This window comes from Giraffa tippelskirchi, chromosome 5 (genome assembly GCF_054371585.1).
Source record: "Giraffa tippelskirchi isolate mGirTip1 chromosome 5, T2T-mGirTip1v1.2.pri, whole genome shotgun sequence".
NCBI classification, from domain to species: domain Eukaryota; kingdom Metazoa; phylum Chordata; class Mammalia; order Artiodactyla; family Giraffidae; genus Giraffa; species Giraffa tippelskirchi.
Window position 1 is genome coordinate 55,942,876 of NC_137279.1, and position 16,653 is coordinate 55,959,528.

Below are 16,653 nucleotides of genomic sequence, written 5' to 3' on the forward strand. Positions count from 1 at the left end.
CGTATCTACACAGCACAAATAAAGGAGAAATGTTGCAGTTACCTGGTTTGCTTGATCAATTCAGACAGCCACACTGGATTACTCATTTTTGTATAATTACTTGATCCAAAAAATCCACTCAGAGGCTGGAATGTTCAATTTGAGCTGTCTAACTTGATCAGATAAATCCAATCCAATGAAATTTTGTTGGTATTTCATCCAGTCCTGATTTTTATAATCAATTATTTTCTACATCTTGAGTTGAAAATAACTGTACAATCAAAGGCAATTAAAACACTCTGAGATTATTTAGTGATAATATAAAGTAGCTTTATCTTTGTATAATGATTACAATAAGAATCTGTGATTATATTTGAAATATACCGGACAGCCTGTCCTCTGTATGCACGTGCGTGCCTGTGAGTGCACATGCTCACTAGTGTCTGACGCTTGCCACCTCACGGACTGTAGCCTGCCAGGCTCCTCTGTCCATGGAATTCTCCAGGCACCAGGCAAGACTATTGTAGTGGGTTGCCATTTCCACCTCCAAGGGATCTTCCTGATGCAGAGATCAAACCCGCGTCTCTTCCTTCTCCTGCATTGGTAGATGGATCCTTTACACACTGCACCACCTAAGCTGACCCTACATGCACAAAGTTCATCAGATCCATCTAGAAAGAAATCTTTCCTCCTCGCTCAGTCGTTTTCTGGCATGCCCTTGATCTGGTCTGTTGATGGGACCATGAGTGTTGCAGAACAGTGGCCAGGGCAATGGCTTGTAACCTATTAAAGTATTTTCTATATTCCCTTTTTTTTTTCTTGAACATCTTCCTTTCTCTCTCTTCTTTTTCTTTTCTCTTTACTTCTCTCTGTTTCCCTGATTTACCTACAGCTCTTATGAACCTAGTTTTGGTTGCCCAGAGGCTGTAAGTTGGGGCTGAGTTGGGGTGTGTGTGTGTGTGTGTGTGTGTGTGTGCATGCTCAGTTGTGTCCGATTCTTTGTGACCCCATGGACTTGTAGCCCTCCAGGCTCCTCTGTCCATGGAATTTTCCAGGCAAGAATACTGGAGTGGGTTGCCATTTCCTACTCCAGGGGATCTTCCCAACCCAGGGATCAAACTCGTGTCTCCTGTGTCTCCTGCATTGGCAGGCAGATTCTTAACCACTGAGCTACCTGGGCTGACATTCAAAGACAGTGGAAAAATCCAGTGGCCTAATAGGTATGGCTTACACAAAGGCTCTAGGAAAAACTATACAGGGGCCAATTTATCTCTGAAGCGCTGTCACCTCTTCATATCCTTCCCCTTCTAGGATGCCTCATTTTAGGTTTTCTAGGTAGCCTGAGATTTTATTTTGCCCTATTTCCACATTTCCTCCTAACTTTATCCCATCCAAACCCATCCTTTTCCTGAAATACATTGCTTAAATCATTTCTTCTTTTCTGTTACTTCAAAAAAACAGCTCTTGCCTCAGTGTAAATATTTTATCTAAGAGGAAAGCAAACTGATTTTTAAAAAATCAGTATACGTTCAAAATACATCCACTTTACTGCACATCCTTTTTTGCAGACAGCATCATCTTCTTTGTGGGCTATTTCAGTAACCTTCTGACTGGTTTATCTGCTCCTGTTTTTGTTTCCCTGTGACTGTTCTTTTTGCAACCACCAGAGTGATTTTCTTGTTGAGTGGTCATTCTCTTACTTAGAGTCCTTCTTGACTCCTCATTTTATTTAGAATAAAAGCCAACATCCTTATCTGAAATGCCCACAGCTCTGATCAGGCTCCTCGCTGACTTCTAAGTTGAACCTTCTGATCCAGGTACACCACCCTTCTGCCCTCTGAGGATGCACCAGGCAGGTCCTGGGTATTCCCTGCTTCCCTTTCCTGACTCTTTTTCCTCAGCTGTCCCCTTGGCTCATCCCCTCATATCCTTTATGTCCTTTCTCAAATATATTTTCAGAGAGACTTCCCCCAAAACCCTAATTATACCTTGCTACCTCCTCAACATATTCTGTCTTCCTGTGCTTTATTTTTATTTACCATCAGCAGTACATTATATTTTCTACTTAGTTATATTGTTCAGTGTCTTATCTGTCTTAACTTACTAGAATGTAAGTTTTGGAGGGCAGGAATTCTATCTTCGTCAGTTTTCTCCCAACCATATCCCTGGTGCACAGAAAAATATTTGACTCTTCCTAAGTACTTACTAAATATCTGTTGGATGAGCAATTATATAATCAATTTACAAATGCATCAGCATGTAGACAGCTGAGGATATGGGAATTTTTAGAGATGTTTATTGATATTTTGAGGATATATTTTTCTAGACATGCTGAGAAATAATCACCTTCTTAATCTAATAGCAAGGCATCAAATGAAAGAATGAATGGCTGTGTCTTTTTTAAAAATTTTATTGAAGTACAATTGATTTACAGTGTTGTGTTAATTTCTTCTGCATAGCAAAGTGACTTGGTTTTTTATATATATGCGTATATATGTATTCTTTTTCATATTCTTCTTCATCATGGTTTATCACAGGATATTGAATATAGTTCCCTGTACCATACAGTAGGATCTTGTTGTTTATCCATACCATATATCCTAGTTTGCATCTGCTAATCCCAAACTCCCAATCCTTCCCTCCCCTCCCTCCTTGGCAACTACAAGTCTATTCTCTATGTCTGTGAGTCTATTTCTGTTTTGTAGATATGTTCATTTGTGTCATATTTTAGATTCTATGTATAAATGATCTTTTTCTGAATTTCAACTCATTTTTTTTTTCTCCCCTGCCTGGGCCTGCAAGAGTAAAGAATAGCAGTTTGCTCTCTTAGTTTTAAATGATTACCCAATCTGAAGTCAATTTGATTACTGTCTGTGTTTTATAGTTATATCCTCGTATCTTGAGTCTCTTATAGACATATACCATAGACATAATCCATAGACGTGGATTAATGTTGATTTTTACAGGAAAATTAAAATGAATGAATACATAATTTGTAGACTTGGTGACACCTATGTACACCCCTCAATTAAAGCTTTGCCTGTGTTCATGATCTTCACTTCTGCCCATTTGAAGAAACACATGCTTGCACAGCTTGAAGCATTTAACATCTTTCAAGTTAAGCTTTGGCACTTCATGTAGTGTAAGCCGTGCCTAGTTAATCACAGGAACTGAAATTCTTATTTTCTGCCCTTTAAAGCCAAAACCTATTTAAGATTATCTTTTCTTTTTTCATATTGTCTCATCAAAGCAAAACTTGCAGAGCATGAAACAATGTGGTTAGGGCAGCGGATTAAAAAAAAAAACCAACAACAAAATCTAGAAAACGGCCACATTTTCCTGTGGCTGTGTAATGGCAAAGTCAAACCAAGCTGCCATCTGTCTGGATTCCTGTATTAGAATTCAAAAGGAGGATCTGAACAACTGGAAAGCCTGCTTGATCAGGCAGCAGCACTGAAAAGGGAAACAGCCAGAGTCCTCACCATTGGCCTTTTTTTTTCCTCAGTGTGAACAGACCAACAGGAGGAGCTGTGTATATTGGATATTGGGTTGTTTGTTACCTGGGAACCCAAGAGGAATTTCTCAGGCTTCCCCAAACTTCCTGCCTCCATTCGTAGGCTCTTCATCAGTTCTCCAAACTTATTTGATACTAATTCCATTCCAAGGCCTGAGTTCTGTCTCTAGCTCTGTCCAGTTCACTCCTGCTTCTGTGCAGGGGAAGTTGTTCCCCCTTGCCCATATTCACCCTCTGTCCCTCCTCTTTCCCCAGCTTTAGCAATTTTTAAAATAAATTTTTAGTTTTAATCTTCTCTGAGATCCCTTCTCTGGAGAAGCCAATCCACATGACCTCTCTCTTCTAATTTAACAGTCATTCACACTGTAATGGAGAGCTTCCCTTGTATCAGATCCTGCTGGAAGTGATAGAGAGACAAAGGTGAGTGAGAATTGAGCAACTTGCAATCAATGAAGAACAAAGATGGAAACTAACAGATTGTTCTGGGAATGCTTAAGAGATGTCCTGATTCTGCCTGGTAGCTCTTATTAGCTTTATCCAGATTCACCACTTTTAACATTGTGTTACATTTGCTTTCCTCCTCTCTTTCTCGCTTTCTTGTTGCTTTTTCTGAATCACTTGCAGTCATTCAGTTGCTACTTACTGTGTGACCTTTGCCACCCCATGAAGTGCAGCAGGCTTCCCTGTCCTTCGCTATCTCCTGGAGTTTGCTCAAACTAATATCCATTGAGTTGATGATGCCATCCAACCACTTGTAGGTGGGTTGATATATCATTGCCTTGTACTCTTTAGTACTCTGTGTGTTTCCTAAGAACAAAAGTATTTCTCATATAGCTCCATTAAAATAATCAGATTTAGAAAATATAAAACTGATGTATACTCCTACACTTTGCTCTTTTCACTTCGTATGTTCTGGGATTTAATCTCCTGTTGCTTCACTGAAGCTTCCTGCATTCTCTTTTTGCAGCTATACATTCCTATGTTACTGCATTGTGTGCTTGTAACAGTATATTCAACCAGTCTCGTATGTTTGAACTTTGAGGTTATTTCCAATATTTTGCAATTATAAATAATGAGGCAATGAATAATCTCTTGCATATATCTTCATATTGTTCAGGGAAAATACCAGGAAGTGTGAATACTGCATCAGAAGACAAGTACATATACAGTTTTGTTAAATGTTGCCAAATCCAAAGCCCTTCAGAAGTGTTGTGACATTTTGTCTTCCCATCAGCAACTTCTGGGCGGATCTTACTGACACTGTATTGTAAGCTTTTGAAGTTATGCCAATGCAATAGATGAGAAAAGTTATCTCCCTCAGTTTTAATGTGAGTGTCTCTTCCTACGAATAAAAGGAAACATCTGTCATCCATTTAAGGGCCACTTTTTGGTTTATCGTATTTTTATGTTTTTGCCCTTTTCTATGGCATTTATAAAATATTTTTCCTCAATTTTCAAAGGCTTTTGTATATTAATAGTGCTAGCATTTTTCTGATATTTGTTGCAGTTTTTTCCTGTATTCATTTGTCTTTGATTTTACTTAAGATTTTTTTCCTATTCACAATTAAAAAAAAATTGTATGGTCAAATTTATCAATCTTTTATTCCATCTAGATTTTGAGTCATATAAAGTTTTCCTCTGTACCAAGGTTAACAATAAGGAATTCACATCCATGTTTTCTTCTTGAACATTTATGGTTTCATTTATTACATTTAAATCACTGATTTGGAGTGTATTCTTGATTATGGTATGAGGACTAAATGTAGTTTTATCTTTTTCTAAATGACTATCCACTTGTTCTAGCACAATTTTTTAAAAGGTCATCTTTGCTCCATTGATTGGACATAGTACCCTTCACATAACAAATTTTCATACATATATGATAAAAGAGCAAGAGAGAATCTATTTCTAGACATTATTATCTACTTGATTGGTCTGTTATTCATGCACCAGTACCATACTCAACTGATTATAAAGCTATTTTATTTAATTCAGTAGTTATTAGCCACATGTGGCATTTAATTTTAAATTTACTATAATTAAATAAGATTAAAAATCCAGTTCTTGAGTTGCACTAGTTACATTTTTGAGTGTTCATTTAGCCATACACAGCTAGCAGCTACTGTGTTGGACAGTACAGATGCAGAAAATTTCCATCATCACAGAAAATTCTGCTGGACAACTGTTGTTAAAGAAGCTTTGTAGTATGTTCTAACATTTGGTATGGCTAGTTCTCGTTCATCTTTTCTCCTTTTAAATGTTTTCCTGGCTATTTTTATGTGCTTCTTTTTCTCATATGAATTTTATTGTCATCTTACCTAGCTTAAGTAAAAAGCCCAGGGATATTATTTTAGGATAACATTTAATTTATAAATTAACTTTGGAAGAACTTGATACAATTGATATTGAGATGTACTGTGTAAGAACAAAGGAGAGCCTTCCATTTGTTCATGTCTTTAGAAGTGTTTTATCATTTTCCTCACACTCCTTTACATATAACTTATAAGTTCATCTTTGAGTATTTCATTCATTTTTATGTGAATATTTTAAATGGAACTTTTCCATTATATCCTTTATCTAGTTATCTGTGTACAAGAAGAATTTTGCTGTCTGGATGTTTATTTTATATTGTTAAGTGACTAATTCTTTTATTGTGTTAGTTAGTTTTATCATCCATTTTCCAGCTACACTCATGTTATTATTCAATCATTTTCCCCAATTTGTATGTCTAAATGGCAGCCCACTCCAATATTCTTGTCTGGAGAATCGTGTGGATGGAGGACCCTGGTGGGCTGCTGTCCATAGGGTCGCACAGAGTTGGACACGACTGAGGAGACTTAGCATGCATGCATGCATTGGAGAAGGAAATGGCAACCCACTCCATTGTTCTTGCCTGGAGAATCCCAGGACGGAGGAGCCTGGTGGGCTGCCGTCTATGGGGTCGCACAGAGTCAGACACGACTGAAGTGACTTAGCAGCAGCAGCACTGTTTTCTCTTATCTAATTGTATTGGCTAATACTTCTAGTACCATTGTTAAATAGTGTAGAGATAGTGGGTACCCTTACCTTTTTCTTCTCCTTGATAGCAATACTTGTAGTTTCTTTTTTTTTTTCTTTTCCTTTTAAGCAGTATGTTGGGTTTAGGAAAGAGGCATGTACATTCTTTCATGTTAAGGAACTAACCAACCAATTCTGTTTTACTGGGAATGAATATTGAATAATATTAAAGGCTTTTTCAGCATCTATGAAGAAAGCCAATATGTTTTTCTCCTTAGATCTATTAGTTTGTTAAATTAAATTATTTTATTTCTTAATGTTGAACACTTTTAACACTTTCTGATATAAATACTGTAAGTTGGTTATGGTGGATTGTTGTCTTAATATGGTGTTGGAGTCAGTAAAATTTTCATTTATTATTTTTGCTTCGATATTAATAAGTGTATTGGTCTGTGATTTTCATTTTTGCATTGTTTATTAGGTTTAGTTGTTGACATTACATTTATTTCATAAAAATAATTCAGAAGTTTTATTTTCCATGCTTTGAAATAATTTATGTAGTATTGAGACTGTCTGGTTATCAACAGTTATATAAGTCTGAATTTTGCCATATTTTTAAGCTAACAAGTTATTAGCTTGCTATTGTCTCATGGATATTAGTAGAAGACATGAGATTCCTGGATCAGAGACAAAGGTCTTTACTGGTAAAAGCAGCAGCTAGAGTTTCATTTTTCTCAGTCACATTTAAGTCCCACAGGGCAATGCTGGTGGACCCAGATGGATGCCTGCCAACACAGTAGGTTGCATTGTAGGAGACAAACACTTTCAGTAGATAGATACAGGTTTTCTCTTATTTGTAGAAATTTTTTTAGGTTTTTTTGTATTATTATGTTAAATGTTGATGTGGTCCATGGATTTGTTACTCTCTGTTGCTATCTTCCATTTCAGACACTTTTCACTGGACTGTTTTTATGTTTTCTTTGTTTTATTTTCGTTCTCTTGTACTTTTTTGTTTTGTTTTTCTTTAGTGCTCCTTATTACATCTTCCTTCAAATTCCACTCAAATATTCCTTTGGTACCTTGCAATTTATTCTCAGTTTCTGAAATCATTTTATCTTTTACCTTAATATTGTGTAGCAAACCAAACAACTGACATTACATTTTTCCTGATGTTTTTGTTGATTTTTCTATTAGTTTTTATATTTCTGACTTAAGTCTCTAAATGGTTATTTGAGTTTATTTAACTCAGCTTGGAGAAATATGATACAATGGTTCATGTTTGGTTGCTTGCTTTATAAATTTTTATCCAGTAAAATAATTTGATTCAAATTTTCTGGGTTATTACAACAGTAGCTTTGTATGCAATTTGACTGCTATTTTTGTACTCATAGCAATGTTATAGATTGACATCCTAGTTCAGTAGCAACCTTTCTCTCAGAATAGTGAGGCATAATTTCTTTAATGGATGACATTGTTGACGGTAGGAATGGGTAGAGATTGGCATGTTTTGTGATTCTTTTTTGTTTCTATAGGCTCCTTGAAAACTGAAAGTTAGTAGCTCAGTTGTGTCCAACTCTTTGAGACCCCATGGACTGTAGCCCACCAGGCTTTTCTGTCTATGGAATTGTCCAGGCAAGAATACTGGAGAGGGTTGCCATTTCCTTTTCCAGGGGATCTTCCCAACCCAGGGATTGAACCCGGGTCTCCTGCATTGCAGGTAGATTCTTTACCATTTGCACCACCAGGGAAGCTCTGTAATACTCCTCTTACTTCCCTCTTTTCCTCTTACAGCTACTTGTATGAAGGGATCCTTCTGTCTTTGCCTCTTTATCCCCTACAAGCCCTCCATCTCCAGTACTGCCTTCTCTGGGCCTTGCCCACTTTCAAGAAGCCTTCCTATAGCTGTTGCTGTAAACTGTCAAACCAGATCTGTAGTTTAGGGCATAGTGATAGTCTTTCTTTTTATAGCAATGATTTTTTTCTATGCTTTACCTTTGTTACCAACTGCCCCCTCTCTTCTTTTCTACAGCCTCTTAAAACTCCTTGCTGCCAATGTTTGCATCCACAGGCTGGCAGCCATGGTGGGCATTCCGGTGGGAGTTCTGTTGGAAATTCAGTTTTATTTTCTTTTTACAAGGATTTAAAATTCATGGTCTTTATCATCTCCTGATATGGCTGAAAGCACGATTCATGTATGATTTTATTTGTGCTCCTTATTTTGATTTTATGTATTTTGAGGAGAGTTTGTGCAAAGATTTGGATTTAGGATGCTGCCATTATCCTGTGAAATCTCTTTAAAGTGAGAAATGAGTCTGATAAATTTTGATTACCCCATACCAACTGCCATGTTGGAAGAAAAGGAAAACAACCAAATTGGCCATGGAAGATGTAGGAAAACTTATGTCATTGCTTAATAAATATTGACTGAGTACCTGTAATGTATTAGGCACTGAAGCTAAACTAATTAGCTAAACAGGCAAGGTCTGTGCTCTCATTAGCTTACATTCTACTGGGAGAATGGTTACAAAATAAATACACAGTGTGATGTTAAGAAATGTTAAAGAGTATAAAAATTATAGCATTATAGGGGATAAAGAGTAGGCAGTGGCATGATATTTAGTTTAGCAAGGCTATCTCTGAGGGGAGGACTTTTCTCTAAAGACTTGAAGGAAGGAAGTAAGCAAGTCATGCAAATATTTTTAGGGAAAAGAATTTTAGAAAAGACAGCATGTGTAAAGGCCCTGAGGCAGGACCAAACTTGATGTGTTTGAGGAGGGGAGGAGCATAGGGATGACTGGACTTGAGATTGTAAGAGGAAATATATTACAAAATGAAGTCAGAGAAGCAGGCAGGAGCTAGGTCATGTATTGTCTTGTAGGCTATAATAAGTTTTTGTACTTTGTTGTGGGTATGATGGGAAGCCAATGTAGGCATTTAGACAGGAAAGTAATGGGATCTGATATACATATTAAAGGGATAACTCAGACTTCTGTGTCCAGCATATACTAAGGGAAAGAAGAAAAGCAGGAAGATGAGTTTCCGTGGTGTTACCTCTGTACAGCACTAATGACTGTACCTCTTAACTTTCTCTTGACACAAAATCACTATCTTATGACACAGTTATTAAAACTGGATATTTGCCTTTCTCCTTCCCATGCCTATACACAAACTCTGCTGATCTGTGCAATTTCCCGGTCTTTCTGTATTACATCGGTGGGCTCCCTATAGGATCATTAAAGTGTCCTGGCTCTCTGTTCTTGTTAACGTGAACTTGTTGCTTTCCCAAAGATACCTCTAAAGTTAACACTTGTGAACATTTCCTGATCCAGGGTTCCTTATTACTGTGTTCCCATCAACCATTATCTTCTGTTCTCTCAGCTCTGTCTTTTGATATCAGCAGTTTCTTCTGGCCCTGATGTTTTGTCACTCATCAGTCTCTGCTTAGTGACTTCACCAGATCAATGGCTTTTGTCTATTCTCCTCTACCTTCCCATTGTTCCTCTAGTCTCTTTTGGCTTTATCTGTGCACATGCCTTCTTTCCTCCTGTGACCAGCCATATCGTGTATAGAGAGTAAGGACTATCATCTATTAATTCACTCAGTGAATACTTACTGAACATAAATTAAATGTACAACTTGTATTAGATCCTGTGAGATCTAGACTCACAATCTCTGCCCTGAGTTTTAAAGTCTAGTGGGAGTTGCAAACGAAGAAATGTCTTTTAGTGAGAGGAGTACTGTGTGCAATAATGAAGCCAAAAAAGGATTCCAAGAGGAGATGATATTTATCTGAAATCTGAAAGTTGAAACTGATGATCAGAGAGGAAAAAAAGATGTAGAAGCCAGACCCTCTGAGGTAGTGTGTATAGGTGGCTCAACAGCATGAGAAAACCATGATATGCTTGAGGAACTTAGAAAAGTCAGTGTGATGGGGTGAGAGGTGTGAAGGATGAAGTGATAAAGTATTTCCATGACTGGTTCTTATTGTTGTCATTGTTTTCACTGAATAAATCAAGAGCCGAAATGGTCTTTGTTTTTACCTTTGTCACTTTGGCTTTCATCTGTGGAACCTCTAGAGCCCTTGGCTTGACTTGAAGTCATCGATTGCTGTTCAGGTATCTCTCCAACCCTCTTTTCAAGACATAAATCGATAATTGCTCCGTGTGAAGAAGCAGCTTTTGTTCTCTTTCATTAGGAGCTGCTTCATAAACCTCAAACATCTTAATTTATTTTATCCAAACTCTCTACTTGAACAGACAGAACCTAAGTTAGAGTCCCTAGAGGCTGCACTGGACACTGGTTTGTGTGTTTGTGGCCAGTAGGGGGACAAAAGCAAGTTACTCAAGTAGCTTCAAGGATGGAACCAAAACTAAAAGCCAGGAAGATAGTTTAAGGGCTCAACCTTAGGAGGCAAAGCAGAGGGACAGAACCCACCAGTTTAACCAAGAATATGGCATTTAGATATGAGGCAAGTGAGTACTAGACTAGGATGAGGGATTTGGACAAAAGAGTGGGAGTAGATCCTGGACATAGTCCATGAAATGTTGGAGGCGCCCCAGGGACATTTTTATAGGGCACATATGGTCTCAGCTGTGAGTGAGGAAGGAGCTGTTAAGGGCTAAGCTAGTCCTTAAGGAGGTCTCAGTCTTCTTGGGATAAACATATGTGAGAACAAAAAAATTACAATGCAACCCGAGAAGTTCTATAATCAAAGCATGTGCCAAGTGGGAGCAAGTTTTAGGGTTTTAATGAAGACTTCATAGGAGTGGCATTTGAAAGGTTGACAGAGGTTGGATGATTGGACAAAGAAAGGTAAGGAAAGCCTAAGAAGGGTGTATAACATGGGCCAGGGCTTATGTCCAAAGAGCATGGTAGTGCTTTAGAGAATCAGCAGCTAGACTGTGGGACTATCACTGATGTGGAGTATGCCAAAAGCATATTAGGATCTCTTAGTTACAAACTAATAAAGTTGGTGTAATCCTGGAGCAGGAACAGCTAGGATTTAGGAAATTACCTTTACTGTTGTCTTCATAAGGCTCAGTTGGTGCTATCTGAGTTAGAACCAACAGACTAGAGAATCTGACCTATTGGAGAGAACACAGCAGAACCCCAGTCTTAGGGCAGCAGGACAAATTCCAGACCCAAACAGTCCGATTCTCCCGAAAGGATAACTGGCTTGTGCAGGATCAGTTTTAAACCCAAGCAGGGCTATATCTTTGCAGTGAAAAATCCTTAGGACCTATGACTGAATAGGGCCTGAATAGACTGTTGCTATATTAATTAGAGTCTGCTATTTCATCATAAGAAATCTGGGCTTTATCCTTTGGGTAACTGGGAATCTTTAAAGAATTTTGAGAGGTGACCAAACATAATATTTATTTTTGGAAGATGACTCTGGTGGTGATATGGAAGGCCTGGAAACTTGGAGTCCCAGCTGGAGACTTTTCTGTCTTACTATAAGCTATGCAGTAATGGTTGGAATTGAGTTAGTGATGGTGGGGAGTGGAAATAGGGGATTCCTTATGAATTATTTGTTCTTAAAAAATGTGGCTTAGGACTTCTTGGAAAGGCAATAATATTCATATGTATTCCTGTATAGATACATTCAGTTTCAGGTGTAAATGGAGAGTTGTATTTCTTATATGTGTATCTATCTTTCTTTTATTTTTTTTTAAATTAGTTTATTTTCTATTTTTTAACTTTACAATATTGTATTTGTTTTGCCATACATTGACATGAATTCACCATGGGTGTACATGTTTTCCCCTTCCAGAACCCCCCTTCTACCTCCCTCCCCATCCCATCCCTCTGGGTCATCCCGGTGCACCAGCCCCAAGCACCCTGTATCATGCATTGAACCTGGACTGGCAATTCATTTCACATATGATAATTTACATACTTCAATGCCATTCTCCCATATTATCTCACTCTCGCCCTCTCCCATAGAGTCCATAATACTGTTCTATTTATCTGTGTCTCTTTTGATGTCTCGCATACAGGGTTATCTTTACCGATTGACTAAATACCATATATATGTGTTAGTATACTGTATTGGTGTTTTTCTTTCTGGCTTGCTTCTTTCTTTTAACCCTTATTAAATCTTCTGTTTATTGCGTGATACACTAGACTACAATTAGTGTCCTTTTTGTTGTTGTTGTTTTTGAATGTAAGACTTGGCTCAGATATTTCCTGACACGATATTGAACCTTAAGCTATCAGTCATTTTTTTTTCCTTAGCTTGAATTAAATCAGATAATGTATTTGGAATGAGGGATAAGGTATAACTTATAACTGTATAAATATCCTTGTCCCCCGGGTAAGAGCAAAGAGGCTAGTTATGCTCCCAGATAGGGAGACTAAGATTACTGAGAATAAAGATTTTTGACTACTTCAAAGTCTTAACCGAGTGGTATGATAAGGAAAAAAAAATTTTTTTCACCAGAAGTGAAGTGTAAGAAAACTGGGTTTCATGAGATGATTTGGAAAGTTTTCATTAAGTTCACATGCAGAGATTCCAATAGCAAGTGATAATGGGCTCCTAGAAGCTCTTCACATGCATTGTATTTGTACTAGATAATTCACACGAGAGAGCGGCAATGAGCTAAGCCCAGTATTAATTTCAAGCCACCTCCCTTTTTGTTTAAAGGAAACTCATGCTGCTTTATAGAATTTTCAGATTCAACTGGATTTTGTCTACTTCTTTAATTGGCATCCATTCCAAATGTCAAGTGGCTTTATCTAAACTAATGTAAATAGCCTTTTCTTTGTTTTCTTTCTTTCTCCCTCCATCCCTCCCTCCCTTCCTTCTTTTCCCCCTTCCCTCCCTTTCTTTCTATGATTTTATTTATGGATCATAGTTGTATGCTGGTTAATATAGGATAATGTTGGTAATCTTGTCACTTTTGATATCTTTTTTCCCTTTTTGCTATAGATACACATTATTAGATTTAGCATTGGCTATTCTATTTCCAGCCTATGCCCTGGGCAAGATTTTTGCCTTCTCCTTCCTCCCAAGAATTAAATATTTTAGTATAATCCCAAAATAAGGAAAAAAAATTCTGTATACTTTGAAAGGTGAAGTGTCAGCCTGAACTGTATCTACGTGGAGGCTCTGACTCAACTATTTCTATGAAAATTCATTTCATTGTCCATATAAAACCAGAAAACGCTACTCTCTCAATTTGTCCCACCACAGGGAGTTCAGCCTAGTGGCTCTGTGACAACCTAGAGGGGTGGGATGGGGTGGAAGATGGGAGGGAGGTTCAAAAGTGAGGGGACATATGTATACCTGTGACTGATTCTTGTTTATGTTTGGCAGAAACCAGCTCAATATTGTAAAGCAGTTAACTTCCAATAAAAAAATTAAAAAAAAGAAACCCATCTCTACGGGTGAAACAAATAGTCCAAGTGAAACTAAAAATGTTCCAGTCACTGATTTGAAGCAGCCAGGATGCTTAGAGGAGCGCCTAGGGATTTTTATCAAGATATGCAACAAAAAGCAAAAAAACACTCAGAGTGTTTTGGGATGCAAAAAGTTAATCATTGTAATAGCCTATCTCGTACAGGGGCATCAGCTACCCCCAAACTTTGGAATACCATGTCTACTTGTGTGTAGTTCCCTACAGTGTAAATCCCACTTTCCAAGGGAGAATCCCTTCCTGCTGGGAACAAACATGGAATTTGGTTTCTAGAAATCAAAGGCACCTGGGGAAGATTTTGGTTTGGACCTGAGAGCCAGTGAGTGTGATGCCTCCATTTTTCAGAGTGGGCTGTGGCAGAGCTGTTAATAGCAGCCTCCTGCATCTCCAGCTCCCTTACTTTGGCAGACACATCAGCTTCCTGGGTGGGCCGGTTGGGAGTGTGATTCTGGGAGTCATTCTTGGAACTTCGCCTAAAGTCTGTTTCCTTGGCCTCCCGATGATTCTGTGAGCCACCCAAAGCTCGTAATAAAACCCTTTCTGCTTCAAGTAAGTAGAGTGGATTCTGTTATCACAACTAAGAATATTAGTGTATCTGATAATTGCTCTTGTAGGATTGACAACACTGGCAGCCAGTTTCAACTGGGAGCAAACCAAACTGTATAATAACAAGAGCATAGGCATGAAGGGAAACGTTTTTAAAGGAGACTGAGCTAGCTAGTTTTGACTGTATTAATTTAATCTTATATGACCAACAATATTATTCGAGGATGAATGATGATGGCTTTAATTAATTTCATACAAAATAAGGCCCCTACTGTGCTTTAGAATACTGATCTTGGAAACCTTTTACTGTGGGATATTCTAGCATTAGAATTTTGATAGCAGTGTATTATTTTTTGATATGGTAATTTATGATTGATATTGCTTCTTTAACATATTGATTAAAGCCTGAGATAGTATAAATTTGTGTAGAGAATAAAATATTCTTCAGGCTTCATAAAAAACCAATACAACCCAAACAAATATTTTGTTCCATCCTAGACCTCCTAAATCTGATATTCTGAGATTAATGCTGAGGACTTTGAACTGTTAACAAAGTTGCAAGTTCATTCTCAAGTATACTAAGGTACTGGGACCAGTGTTTTAGAACATCAAGAGAAAATTCTTGTTAGAGAACTCTAATAAATCTTCATTAATTAAAATGGTTGAAATTTATTAATAAATTCACCACCTGGTTTTCAGTTCAGTAACTTTCACTCTTAAAGTTAAATGCTGCATATCAAAAAGATGTTGTTCTTCTCTCAGAGATGAAATTGTAATAGCTTTTCCAACTATCTTTTAAAAGTCACAGCCAATAGCTTAAAAAATATTTAAAACAAACAAAAGTTCAGCTTCTACTCAGTCATCTTTCCCTAACCTCTTTTGAGCCTTTTCCTGGTCAATATAATAGGAACAATCATCCAAAGGGATCTAGACCAATTTATAATTCTCTTCCATTTAATTTAACATTTATTGAACACCTGGTGTGTAAAAGTCATGGTGCTAAGATCTACATATGAAAAGAAGTGAAATAAATAAAGGAGGAAGCTATTGTCAAGGAGGGCAGGTGGACACAAGGACACACAGATGTGATACAGCGTGAGGGCTGTGATGAAGTCTGCATATGATGTTAAAGAGCAGAGACTAATGACTCTCATGCTTGACCACACACTGGAATCACTTGGGATGCTTAAAAAGAAAACATACCTGATGCCCGAATCCTACTTCCAGAATGTCTGATGTGTTGCTCCGAGATGTGTGGCCTGGCCATCAGGATTTTTAAAATCTCCCTGTGGATTCTAATGTGCAGCTCAGTTGAGTATCAAGGTTCACAGTAGGCTCCTGGAGACAAGTGTATAAAGCAAGTATCACAATTTATATCAATCCATATCACAGATCTAGCAAGATAAGCCATTCTTTGAATTTATCGTTTACCAAATTAACCAAGCTAAATCAACTAAACATTAAAGCTATAAGAAAGTTATCCATCCAAATGCCTTTACAGTGTACAAAGCAGTTTCACATACTGGATCTCATTTGACTTTCTTAACAACACCATGGGGAGTAAAAGAACATTGGAGGGGCTGTTTTCAGAAATATGACAGGGAAGTTGCTGTGCACGTGAGGGAGTGCTACTACCTAGATTTCACTGTGCAAGATTGGGCTTTTGTCCAGCAGCATTGTTAGTCTTAGGATAAGTCAAGAAATTCAAGTTAAAATACTTTGGACTTGAATCAAATAAAAAGTAGAGACATCTGGAAAAGAGAGTGATGCAAGGCTATATACTTGGGTGGAGGTCAAAGGAAAGGCAAGGGGTTCAGTGGCCAAAAAGCAAGCAAAAGGGGTTGATGGGCCATGCTACCATGACTCCGCAGTAACAGTGAGCACTTGGGAAAATCAGCAGGTCATGTTGAAAACAACACATTCTGAGAAATGATGACAGATCCATTTATTTGCAACTTGGATTTAACTCATAAAAATGAACAGGGGAGGGTGCTGAAAGAAGTCATCCTACAGGAAGAACCCTCCGAAAATGCAAACTCAGACTGGATTTATCAAAGTATATGCTCTTAGTTTAAAGATAAATTAAAAAAAATCTAGAATCCAATTGTCGGTACATGCACTTTGCATAAGTCATTTAACCTTACTATTCATGACTAGGAAGTATATTTTTTCTTCAACAGAGTATGGGTTAGCTTTGTT